This window comes from Eubalaena glacialis, chromosome 2, assembly GCF_028564815.1.
Source record: "Eubalaena glacialis isolate mEubGla1 chromosome 2, mEubGla1.1.hap2.+ XY, whole genome shotgun sequence".
NCBI lineage: Eukaryota > Metazoa > Chordata > Mammalia > Artiodactyla > Balaenidae > Eubalaena > Eubalaena glacialis.
Genome location: NC_083717.1, coordinates 56,095,734 through 56,108,340, shown reverse-complemented (window position 1 = coordinate 56,108,340; position 12,607 = coordinate 56,095,734). Strand labels below are relative to the sequence as shown.

General features: G+C 56.8%; 5 non-coding genes across 5 annotated transcripts; all 5 read left to right on the top strand.

Moving 5' to 3' along the window:
- The first annotated feature begins 34 nt into the window (after positions 1–34).
- Positions 35–127, top strand: LOC133086457 (small nucleolar RNA SNORD116). The gene has a single exon (XR_009700212.1). It is a non-coding gene; the product is annotated as a small nucleolar RNA SNORD116 (small nucleolar RNA).
- A 2,689-nt stretch (positions 128–2,816) lies between these two features.
- Positions 2,817–2,909, top strand: LOC133086456 (small nucleolar RNA SNORD116). The gene has a single exon (XR_009700211.1). It is a non-coding gene; the product is annotated as a small nucleolar RNA SNORD116 (small nucleolar RNA).
- Positions 2,910–5,598: 2,689 nt separating this feature from the next.
- On the top strand, positions 5,599–5,691 carry LOC133086455 (small nucleolar RNA SNORD116). Its single transcript, XR_009700210.1, has one exon. It is a non-coding gene; the product is annotated as a small nucleolar RNA SNORD116 (small nucleolar RNA).
- Positions 5,692–8,380: 2,689 nt separating this feature from the next.
- On the top strand, positions 8,381–8,473 carry LOC133086454 (small nucleolar RNA SNORD116). The gene has a single exon (XR_009700209.1). It is a non-coding gene; the product is annotated as a small nucleolar RNA SNORD116 (small nucleolar RNA).
- A 2,689-nt stretch (positions 8,474–11,162) lies between these two features.
- LOC133086453 (small nucleolar RNA SNORD116) lies at positions 11,163–11,255 on the top strand. The gene has a single exon (XR_009700208.1). It is a non-coding gene; the product is annotated as a small nucleolar RNA SNORD116 (small nucleolar RNA).
- Positions 11,256–12,607: the final 1,352 nt, after the last annotated feature.

Here is a 12,607-nt window from a genome sequence, read left to right as displayed (position 1 = left end):
CCGTTTGTGTTCTGCAGCGTCCCAGCATGTGCTTGGATCGATGATGACACCCTTGTATGCATTCCTTGGAAAATCTGAACAAAATGAGTGAGAACGCTCTACCGTCTCCTTATCGAAACTGAGGTCCAGCACGTTTCCTCTCTCAGGGGTATGGGACAGTTAGGAGTGAGGGCCGACGTCCCCTGCTGACAGGCATGCAAACACCACTAAGGGCTCCAGCATTGGAGGGACTCCTGTGTGAGGGTCGACCGTGTCTGCCCATAAGCTGGGTCATCTATGAATCCCCGGTCCCTGCTAAAAGACCGCTGAGGGAATACAAGGGGCCAGGCTCTCCTGCTAGTCTTCAGAGTCGGAGCGTGTGCTGGTGGAGGCCCAGTGAGCTTGCAGCTTGGAGAGGTGTGTTTTGGCCAGGATCACGCTTTGTGCATGCCGCTTCGGAGGTTGATTCTGGAAGCCAAAGTGAGCAAGCTTCCCTGGTTGGAGCCTGGAGCCTCAGGCCAGGCCTGAGGCCCTCTGTGATGTTGTGTGTGGTGTGGTGAGGTTCCTGAGTGCCCGGTGGGGCTGGAGCAGTGAGCAGGGGTGGGCTGGAGTTGAGCGATGGCAGAAGGGGGCCGATGAACTAGGCCACGGGGCTGCCCCTTTCAGCTCCTCTGCTGAAGCTGCCGGCACACTGTTGGTGCTAAGTGGATCATCGTGGAGTGGGCTGAGGATCGAGTGCTGCATTTAAGCCTGTGTGGTGGCTGGGGGCCTGGAGAGAAAGTTAAGGTATCATGAGGACACGTCCTATGTAATGTCGTGGGATGGGCTGTCATCATTGTGTTGCAGGCGCTGGCCTCAGCTTCCCGAGGATGTGTCTTGTTCGTGAAGGGCTGGCATCAGCTGCCTATGGAGGGGATGGCTTTGGCAGTTCATGAGGATGTAGTGAGGTAGGTAACCTGTGTAGAGTTGCGATCCCATTTCCGGAGGAGTGACTCCACACGGGTGTCTTGCGGGACGTAGAGAAGATGGACATGCTGAGGCATCTGTGCCGGCCTCCTTGGGGGTAGGTGAGTTATGGGAACAAGCCCTTTGGTCGTTTTGGTCCTTCTTTTGGGAATGTGCAAAGCGATAGTGTTTCTCCCGGAGGGCATGACGCGGCCGGCCCATGTGGCATGCAGGCCGTTCGAAGAGCCAGAGCTTTATCCGGAGCAGTCCATTGGCCGGGAAGAGATGGGGACACAGTTGCCCTGCCAGGTGCCCTGCCGTGGCCAACCACCTTTCCCTTTCAGGCTTCCAAGTCCCCTCGCATGGCAGAGGTCTTCCATTGAAAGTCTGTCTGTGGTCCTCGGGGACAGTGCCTTTGATCACTGTGAGTTCCTCGGTAGTGTCGCTGTGGCAGTGGAGAATTGCCAGGATGCATGCGGTGCCGTGGGCCTCATCAAAGCAGACAGGCTTGCGGTCTGTCTTCCCTGGTGTTCAGTGTCCCCGTGTTCGCATGATGTCTGTGGCTTCAAGTAGGGTTGAGTCGCCCTGCAGGCAGCAGGAGGGCACTTAGGACGAGGCTGTGAAGCGTTTGAGCGTTTCCTCAGTGGTCTGGGACGCGAAACCTGCCAGTTGGAAGCTTGCCGATACGTGGCCGGGAAGGTGGCCTAATTTCCGCTGTCAGGTCCCAACCTGTGTCCTGGTTGCTGAAGCCCAACACTTCCCGTTGTGGGCATTCCCACGGGGTCACGGAAAGTGATATGGTCTAGTTGGCGAGAAGAGGCACTTGGGCCGAAGTTCGTTAGCCCCTTGAGTAGTGCCGGGCTGCATCTTGCCTGTAGGCAACTGCAGGTCGGAGTCAGCCCCCCCATGGGAGGTTCCCTTGCTTCTGGGAGCGCTGGGAGTGACCCCAAGGGCACATCAACTGTGCTTGTAGGTGGCAGGGTCTCCAGGTCCACGTAGATGTGACACCCACGGCCGGGAGGCAGGTCTCGTCCAGTCTTTGTGCTTTGGTCAGAAGGCGTGGCTGTGGGAGAGCGGGAGTCTGTGACCTATTTCAGCAGCCCCTGGGCGTTAAACTTCGCATGCGGCCTCTTGAAGCTGACAGGGGTCTTTCTCCTTTCAGTTGGGGGTCCAACCAGGGTGCTGTGTATAAACTGTGGCGTTTACTGTTGGAGGTGTCTGCAGAGGGCCACAGCGACACCCAGAGACCAAGACGCGTATTCAGCGCCACACACAGGAACCCACAAGCGCATCCTCGTGCGCAGTCACAGTCACACACGCCCACTCACGTGAATACACAGATACAGTGTCTGACACACCGACCAATGTACGTGCCTAACTTCCTCCAGTCATGCTGTGAGACACGCAATCAGTTTTCGGTAATGGATAGTGGTACTTGGAAAGCAGGTTCTGGGCTCACGGCAAGGTAAGTGTTCGCAAGAATCATGTTCTCTGAACCGTGGTGCAATTCAGAAGCCTGCATGATTTCTGTCCACTTCTCAGGTGCAGCTGCAGGGCAAGGCTGGCCGTCGGCAAAGACAAGAAGACCTTCGCGTTGTCTGATGACTGGATGTCCTAAGGAGAACTGGAAAAAGTGGGGCGGGCGCACGTTGCTGAGCGTGGCTGTGGATAACTCAGGACGGTATGCATTCACCCATACTAAAATGTGCCATTGGATATTAGGTTTTCATCAGATGGGCCCAGTGGCTGCAAGAGTGGATTGATTGTTGGTCTTGCTGAGTGGCCTGAAGACTGTGGATTCCCCAGGCTGTTGGAGTACTTCCGGGTCATGGCTCCTCTGCAGAGCCCCACGGCCTGCCCGTTTGTGTTCTGCAGCGTCCCAGCATGTGCTTGGATCGATGATGACACCCTTGTATGCATTCCTTGGAAAATCTGAACAAAATGAGTGAGAACGCTCTACCGTCTCCTTATCGAAACTGAGGTCCAGCACGTTTCCTCTCTCGGGGGTATGGGACAGTTAGGAGTGAGGGCCGACGTCCCCTGCTGACAGTCATGCAAACACCACTAAGGGCTCCAGCATTGGAGGGACTCCTGTGTGAGGGTCGACCGTGTCTGCCCATAAGCTGGGTCATCTATGAATCCCCGGTCCCTGCTAAAAGACCGCTGAGGGAATACAAGGGGCCAGGCTCTCCTGCTAGTCTTCAGAGTCGGAGCATGTGCTGGTGGAGGCCCAGTGAGCTTGCAGCTTGGAGAGGTGTGTTTTGGCCAGGATCACGCTTTGTGCACGCCGCTTCGGAGGTTGATTCTGGAAGCCAAAGTGAGCAAGCTTCCCTGGTTGGAGCCTGGAGCCTCAGGCCAGGCCTGAGGCCCTCTGTGATGTTGTGTGTGGTGTGGTGAGGTTCCTGAGTGCCCGGTGGGGCTGGAGCAGTGAGCAGGGGTGGGCTGGAGTTGAGCGATGGCAGAAGGGGGCCGATGGACTAGGCCACGGGGCTGCCCCTTTCAGCTCCTCTGCTGAAGCTGCCGGCACACTGTTGGTGCTAAGTGGATCATCGTGGAGTGGGCTGAGGATCGAGTGCTGCCTTTAAGCCTGTGTGGTGGCTGGGGGCCTGGAGAGAAAGTTAAGGTATCATGAGGACACGTCCTATGTAATGTCGTGGGATGGGCTGTCATCATTGGGTTGCAGGTGCTGGCCTCAGCTTCCCGAGGATGTGTCTTGTTCGTGAAGGGCTGGCATCAGCTGCCTATGGAGGGGATGGCTTTGGCAGTTCATGAGGATGTAGTGAGGTAGGTAACCTGTGTAGAGTTGCGATCCCATTTCCGGAGGAGTGACTCCACACGGGTGTCTTGCGGGACGTAGAGAAGATGGACATGCTGAGGCATCTGTGCCGGCCTCCTTGGGGGTAGGTGAGTTATGGGAACAAGCCCTTTGGTCGTTTTGTTCCTTCTTTTGGGAATGTGCAAAGCGATAGTGTTTCTCCCGGAGGGCATGACGCGGCCGGCCCACGTGGCATGCAGGCCGTTCGAAGAGCCAGAGCTTTATCCGGAGCAGTCCATTGGCCGGGAAGAGATGGGGACACAGTTGCCCTGCCAGGTGCCCTGCCGTGGCCAACCACCTTTCCCTTTCAGGCTTCCAAGTCCCCTCGCATGGCAGAGGTCTTCCATTGAAAGTCTGTCTGTGGTCCTCGGGGACAGTGCCTTTGATCACTGTGAGTTCCTCGGTAGTGTCGCTGTGGCAGTGGAGAATTGCCAGGATGCATGCGGTGCCGTGGGCCTCATCAAAGCAGACAGGCTTGCGGTCTGTCTTCCCTGGTGTTCAGTGTCCCCGTGTTCGCATGATGTCTGTGGCTTCAAGTAGGGTTGAGTCGCCCTGCAGGCAGCAGGAGGGCACTTAGGACGAGGCTGTGAAGCGTTTGAGCGTTTCCTCAGTGGTCTGGGCCGCGAAACCTGCCAGTTGGAAGCTTGCCGATACGTGGCCGGGAAGGTGGCCTAATTTCCGCTGTCAGGTCCCAACCTGTGTCCTGGTTGCTGAAGCCCAACACTTCCCGTTGTGGGCATTCCCACGGGGTCACGGAAAGTGATATGGTCTAGTTGGCGAGAAGAGGCACTTGGGCCGAAGTTCGTTAGCCCCTTGAGTAGTGCCGGGCTGCATCTTGCCTGTAGGCAACTGCAGGTCGGAGTCAGCCCCCCCATGGGAGGTTCCCTTGCTTCTGGGAGCGCTGGGAGTGACCCCAAGGGCACATCAGATGTGCTTGTAGGTGGCAGGGTCTCCAGGTCCACGTAGATGTGACACCCACGGCCGGGAGGCAGGTCTCGTCCAGTCTTTGTGCTTTGGTCAGAAGGCGTGGCTGTGGGAGAGCGGGAGTCTGTGACCTATTTCAGCAGCCCCTGGGCATTAAACTTCGCATGCGGCCTCTTGAAGCTGACAGGGGTCTTTCTCCTTTCAGTTGGGGGTCCAACCAGGGTGCTGTGTATAAACTATGGCGTTTACTGTTGGAGGTGTCTGCAGAGGGCCACAGCGACACCCAGAGACCAAGACGCGTATTCAGCGCCACACACAGGAACCCACAAGCGCATCCTCGTGCGCAGTCACAGTCACACACGCCCACTCACGTGAATACACAGATACAGTGTCTGACACACCGACCAATGTACGTGCCTAACTTCCTCCAGTCATGCTGTGAGACACGCAATCAGTTTTCGGTAATGGATAGTGGTACTTGGAAAGCAGGTTCTGGGCTCACGGCAAGGTAAGTGTTCGCAAGAATCATGTTCTCTGAACCGTGGTGCAATTCAGAAGCCTGCATGATTTCTGTCCACTTCTCAGGTGCAGCTGCAGGGCAAGGCTGGCCGTCGGCAAAGACAAGAAGACCTTCGCGTTGTCTGATGACTGGATGTCCTAAGGAGAACTGGAAAAAGTGGGGCGGGCGCACGTTGCTGAGCGTGGCTGTGGATAACTCAGGACGGTATGCATTCACCCATACTAAAATGTGCCATTGGATATTAGGTTTTCATCAGATGGGCCCAGTGGCTGCAAGAGTGGATTGATTGTTGGTCTTGCTGAGTGGCCTGAAGACTGTGGATTCCCCAGGCTGTTGGAGTACTTCCGGGTCATGGCTCCTCTGCAGAGCCCCACGGCCTGCCCGTTTGTGTTCTGCAGCGTCCCAGCATGTGCTTGGATCGATGATGACACCCTTGTATGCATTCCTTGGAAAATCTGAACAAAATGAGTGAGAACGCTCTACCGTCTCCTTATCGAAACTGAGGTCCAGCACGTTTCCTCTCTCGGGGGTATGGGACAGTTAGGAGTGAGGGCCGACGTCCCCTGCTGACAGGCATGCAAACACCACTAAGGGCTCCAGCATTGGAGGGACTCCTGTGTGAGGGTCGACCGTGTCTGCCCATAAGCTGGGTCATCTATGAATCCCCGGTCCCTGCTAAAAGACCGCTGAGGGAATACAAGGGGCCAGGCTCTCCTGCTAGTCTTCAGAGTCGGAGCGTGTGCTGGTGGAGGCCCAGTGAGCTTGCAGCTTGGAGAGGTGTGTTTTGGCCAGGATCACGCTTTGTGCACGCCGCTTCGGAGGTTGATTCTGGAAGCCAAAGTGAGCAAGCTTCCCTGGTTGGAGCCTGGAGCCTCAGGCCAGGCCTGAGGCCCTCTGTGATGTTGTGTGTGGTGTGGTGAGGTTCCTGAGTGCCCGGTGGGGCTGGAGCAGTGAGCAGGGGTGGGCTGGAGTTGAGCGATGGCAGAAGGGGGCCGATGGACTAGGCCACGGGGCTGCCCCTTTCAGCTCCTCTGCTGAAGCTGCCGGCACACTGTTGGTGCTAAGTGGATCATCGTGGAGTGGGCTGAGGATCGAGTGCTGCCTTTAAGCCTGTGTGGTGGCTGGGGGCCTGGAGAGAAAGTTAAGGTATCATGAGGACACGTCCTATGTAATGTCGTGGGATGGGCTGTCATCATTGGGTTGCAGGTGCTGGCCTCAGCTTCCCGAGGATGTGTCTTGTTCGTGAAGGGCTGGCATCAGCTGCCTATGGAGGGGATGGCTTTGGCAGTTCATGAGGATGTAGTGAGGTAGGTAACCTGTGTAGAGTTGCGATCCCATTTCCGGAGGAGTGACTCCACACGGGTGTCTTGCGGGACGTAGAGAAGATGGACATGCTGAGGCATCTGTGCCGGCCTCCTTGGGGGTAGGTGAGTTATGGGAACAAGCCCTTTGGTCGTTTTGTTCCTTCTTTTGGGAATGTGCAAAGCGATAGTGTTTCTCCCGGAGGGCATGACGCGGCCGGCCCATGTGGCATGCAGGCCGTTCGAAGAGCCAGAGCTTTATCCGGAGCAGTCCATTGGCCGGGAAGAGATGGGGACACAGTTGCCCTGCCAGGTGCCCTGCCGTGGCCAACCACCTTTCCCTTTCAGGCTTCCAAGTCCCCTCGCATGGCAGAGGTCTTCCATTGAAAGTCTGTCTGTGGTCCTCGGGGACAGTGCCTTTGATCACTGTGAGTTCCTCGGTAGTGTCGCTGTGGCAGTGGAGAATTGCCAGGATGCATGCGGTGCCGTGGGCCTCATCAAAGCAGACAGGCTTGCGGTCTGTCTTCCCTGGTGTTCAGTGTCCCCGTGTTCGCATGATGTCTGTGGCTTCAAGTAGGGTTGAGTCGCCCTGCAGGCAGCAGGAGGGCACTTAGGACGAGGCTGTGAAGCGTTTGAGCGTTTCCTCAGTGGTCTGGGACGCGAAACCTGCCAGTTGGAAGCTTGCCGATACGTGGCCGGGAAGGTGGCCTAATTTCCGCTGTCAGGTCCCAACCTGTGTCCTGGTTGCTGAAGCCCAACACTTCCCGTTGTGGGCATTCCCACGGGGTCACGGAAAGTGATATGGTCTAGTTGGCGAGAAGAGGCACTTGGGCCGAAGTTCGTTAGCCCCTTGAGTAGTGCCGGGCTGCATCTTGCCTGTAGGCAACTGCAGGTCGGAGTCAGCCCCCCCATGGGAGGTTCCCTTGCTTCTGGGAGCGCTGGGAGTGACCCCAAGGGCACATCAACTGTGCTTGTAGGTGGCAGGGTCTCCAGGTCCACGTAGATGTGACACCCACGGCCGGGAGGCAGGTCTCGTCCAGTCTTTGTGCTTTGGTCAGAAGGCGTGGCTGTGGGAGAGCGGGAGTCTGTGACCTATTTCAGCAGCCCCTGGGCGTTAAACTTCGCATGCGGCCTCTTGAAGCTGACAGGGGTCTTTCTCCTTTCAGTTGGGGGTCCAACCAGGGTGCTGTGTATAAACTGTGGCGTTTACTGTTGGAGGTGTCTGCAGAGGGCCACAGCGACACCCAGAGACCAAGACGCGTATTCAGCGCCACACACAGGAACCCACAAGCGCATCCTCGTGCGCAGTCACAGTCACACACGCCCACTCACGTGAATACACAGATACAGTGTCTGACACACCGACCAATGTACGTGCCTAACTTCCTCCAGTCATGCTGTGAGACACGCAATCAGTTTTCGGTAATGGATAGTGGTACTTGGAAAGCAGGTTCTGGGCTCACGGCAAGGTAAGTGTTCGCAAGAATCATGTTCTCTGAACCGTGGTGCAATTCAGAAGCCTGCATGATTTCTGTCCACTTCTCAGGTGCAGCTGCAGGGCAAGGCTGGCCGTCGGCAAAGACAAGAAGACCTTCGCGTTGTCTGATGACTGGATGTCCTAAGGAGAACTGGAAAAAGTGGGGCGGGCGCACGTTGCTGAGCGTGGCTGTGGATAACTCAGGACGGTATGCATTCACCCATACTAAAATGTGCCATTGGATATTAGGTTTTCATCAGATGGGCCCAGTGGCTGCAAGAGTGGATTGATTGTTGGTCTTGCTGAGTGGCCTGAAGACTGTGGATTCCCCAGGCTGTTGGAGTACTTCCGGGTCATGGCTCCTCTGCAGAGCCCCACGGCCTGCCCGTTTGTGTTCTGCAGCGTCCCAGCATGTGCTTGGATCGATGATGACACCCTTGTATGCATTCCTTGGAAAATCTGAACAAAATGAGTGAGAACGCTCTACCGTCTCCTTATCGAAACTGAGGTCCAGCACGTTTCCTCTCTCGGGGGTATGGGACAGTTAGGAGTGAGGGCCGACGTCCCCTGCTGACAGTCATGCAAACACCACTAAGGGCTCCAGCATTGGAGGGACTCCTGTGTGAGGGTCGACCGTGTCTGCCCATAAGCTGGGTCATCTATGAATCCCCGGTCCCTGCTAAAAGACCGCTGAGGGAATACAAGGGGCCAGGCTCTCCTGCTAGTCTTCAGAGTCGGAGCATGTGCTGGTGGAGGCCCAGTGAGCTTGCAGCTTGGAGAGGTGTGTTTTGGCCAGGATCACGCTTTGTGCACGCCGCTTCGGAGGTTGATTCTGGAAGCCAAAGTGAGCAAGCTTCCCTGGTTGGAGCCTGGAGCCTCAGGCCAGGCCTGAGGCCCTCTGTGATGTTGTGTGTGGTGTGGTGAGGTTCCTGAGTGCCCGGTGGGGCTGGAGCAGTGAGCAGGGGTGGGCTGGAGTTGAGCGATGGCAGAAGGGGGCCGATGGACTAGGCCACGGGGCTGCCCCTTTCAGCTCCTCTGCTGAAGCTGCCGGCACACTGTTGGTGCTAAGTGGATCATCGTGGAGTGGGCTGAGGATCGAGTGCTGCCTTTAAGCCTGTGTGGTGGCTGGGGGCCTGGAGAGAAAGTTAAGGTATCATGAGGACACGTCCTATGTAATGTCGTGGGATGGGCTGTCATCATTGGGTTGCAGGTGCTGGCCTCAGATTCCCGAGGATGTGTCTTGTTCGTGAAGGGCTGGCATCAGCTGCCTATGGAGGGGATGGCTTTGGCAGTTCATGAGGATGTAGTGAGGTAGGTAACCTGTGTAGAGTTGCGATCCCATTTCCGGAGGAGTGACTCCACACGGGTGTCTTGCGGGACGTAGAGAAGATGGACATGCTGAGGCATCTGTGCCGGCCTCCTTGGGGGTAGGTGAGTTATGGGAACAAGCCCTTTGGTCGTTTTGTTCCTTCTTTTGGGAATGTGCAAAGCGATAGTGTTTCTCCCGGAGGGCATGACGCGGCCGGCCCACGTGGCATGCAGGCCGTTCGAAGAGCCAGAGCTTTATCCGGAGCAGTCCATTGGCCGGGAAGAGATGGGGACACAGTTGCCCTGCCAGGTGCCCTGCCGTGGCCAACCACCTTTCCCTTTCAGGCTTCCAAGTCCCCTCGCATGGCAGAGGTCTTCCATTGAAAGTCTGTCTGTGGTCCTCGGGGACAGTGCCTTTGATCACTGTGAGTTCCTCGGTAGTGTCGCTGTGGCAGTGGAGAATTGCCAGGATGCATGCGGTGCCGTGGGCCTCATCAAAGCAGACAGGCTTGCGGTCTGTCTTCCCTGGTGTTCAGTGTCCCCGTGTTCGCATGATGTCTGTGGCTTCAAGTAGGGTTGAGTCGCCCTGCAGGCAGCAGGAGGGCACTTAGGACGAGGCTGTGAAGCGTTTGAGCGTTTCCTCAGTGGTCTGGGCCGCGAAACCTGCCAGTTGGAAGCTTGCCGATACGTGGCCGGGAAGGTGGCCTAATTTCCGCTGTCAGGTCCCAACCTGTGTCCTGGTTGCTGAAGCCCAACACTTCCCGTTGTGGGCATTCCCACGGGGTCACGGAAAGTGATATGGTCTAGTTGGCGAGAAGAGGCACTTGGGCCGAAGTTCGTTAGCCCCTTGAGTAGTGCCGGGCTGCATCTTGCCTGTAGGCAACTGCAGGTCGGAGTCAGCCCCCCCATGGGAGGTTCCCTTGCTTCTGGGAGCGCTGGGAGTGACCCCAAGGGCACATCAGATGTGCTTGTAGGTGGCAGGGTCTCCAGGTCCACGTAGATGTGACACCCACGGCCGGGAGGCAGGTCTCGTCCAGTCTTTGTGCTTTGGTCAGAAGGCGTGGCTGTGGGAGAGCGGGAGTCTGTGACCTATTTCAGCAGCCCCTGGGCGTTAAACTTCGCATGCGGCCTCTTGAAGCTGACAGGGGTCTTTCTCCTTTCAGTTGGGGTTCCAACCAGGGTGCTGTGTATAAACTATGGCGTTTACTGTTGGAGGTGTCTGCAGAGGGCCACAGCGACACCCAGAGACCAAGACGCGTATTCAGCGCCACACACAGGAACCCACAAGCGCATCCTCGTGCGCAGTCACAGTCACACACGCCCACTCACGTGAATACACAGATACAGTGTCTGACACACCGACCAATGTACGTGCCTAACTTCCTCCAGTCATGCTGTGAGACACGCAATCAGTTTTCGGTAATGGATAGTGGTACTTGGAAAGCAGGTTCTGGGCTCACGGCAAGGTAAGTGTTCGCAAGAATCATGTTCTCTGAACCGTGGTGCAATTCAGAAGCCTGCATGATTTCTGTCCACTTCTCAGGTGCAGCTGCAGGGCAAGGCTGGCCGTCGGCAAAGACAAGAAGACCTTCGCGTTGTCTGATGACTGGATGTCCTAAGGAGAACTGGAAAAAGTGGGGCGGGCGCACGTTGCTGAGCGTGGCTGTGGATAACTCAGGACGGTATGCATTCACCCATACTAAAATGTGCCATTGGATATTAGGTTTTCATCAGATGGGCCCAGTGGCTGCAAGAGTGGATTGATTGTTGGTCTTGCTGAGTGGCCTGAAGACTGTGGATTCCCCAGGCTGTTGGAGTACTTCCGGGTCATGGCTCCTCTGCAGAGCCCCACGGCCTGCCCGTTTGTGTTCTGCAGCGTCCCAGCATGTGCTTGGATCGATGATGACACCCTTGTATGCATTCCTTGGAAAATCTGAACAAAATGAGTGAGAACGCTCTACCGTCTCCTTATCGAAACTGAGGTCCAGCACGTTTCCTCTCTCGGGGGTATGGGACAGTTAGGAGTGAGGGCCGACGTCCCCTGCTGACAGGCATGCAAACACCACTAAGGGCTCCAGCATTGGAGGGACTCCTGTGTGAGGGTCGACCGTGTCTGCCCATAAGCTGGGTCATCTATGAATCCCCGGTCCCTGCTAAAAGACCGCTGAGGGAATACAAGGGGCCAGGCTCTCCTGCTAGTCTTCAGAGTCGGAGCGTGTGCTGGTGGAGGCCCAGTGAGCTTGCAGCTTGGAGAGGTGTGTTTTGGCCAGGATCACGCTTTGTGCACGCCGCTTCGGAGGTTGATTCTGGAAGCCAAAGTGAGCAAGCTTCCCTGGTTGGAGCCTGGAGCCTCAGGCCAGGCCTGAGGCCCTCTGTGATGTTGTGTGTGGTGTGGTGAGGTTCCTGAGTGCCCGGTGGGGCTGGAGCAGTGAGCAGGGGTGGGCTGGAGTTGAGCGATGGCAGAAGGGGGCCGATGGACTAGGCCACGGGGCTGCCCCTTTCAGCTCCTCTGCTGAAGCTGCCGGCACACTGTTGGTGCTAAGTGGATCATCGTGGAGTGGGCTGAGGATCGAGTGCTGCCTTTAAGCCTGTGTGGTGGCTGGGGGCCTGGAGAGAAAGTTAAGGTATCATGAGGACACGTCCTATGTAATGTCATGGGATGGGCTGTCATCATTGGGTTGCAGGTGCTGGCCTCAGCTTCCCGAGGATGTGTCTTGTTCGTGAAGGGCTGGCATCAGCTGCCTATGGAGGGGATGGCTTTGGCAGTTCATGAGGATGTAGTGAGGTAGGTAACCTGTGTAGAGTTGCGATCCCATTTCCGGAGGAGTGACTCCACACGGGTGTCTTGCGGGACGTAGAGAAGATGGACATGCTGAGGCATCTGTGCCGGCCTCCTTGGGGGTAGGTGAGTTATGGGAACAAGCCCTTTGGTCGTTTTGTTCCTTCTTTTGGGAATGTGCAAAGCGATAGTGTTTCTCCCGGAGGGCATGACGCGGCCGGCCCATGTGGCATGCAGGCCGTTCGAAGAGCCAGAGCTTTATCCGGAGCAGTCCATTGGCCGGGAAGAGATGGGGACACAGTTGCCCTGCCAGGTGCCCTGCCGTGGCCAACCACCTTTCCCTTTCAGGCTTCCAAGTCCCCTCGCATGGCAGAGGTCTTCCATTGAAAGTCTGTCTGTGGTCCTCGGGGACAGTGCCTTTGATCACTGTGAGTTCCTCGGTAGTGTCGCTGTGGCAGTGGAGAATTGCCAGGATGCATGCGGTGCCGTGGGCCTCATCAAAGCAGACAGGCTTGCGGTCTGTCTTCCCTGGTGTTCAGTGTCCCCGTGTTCGCATGAC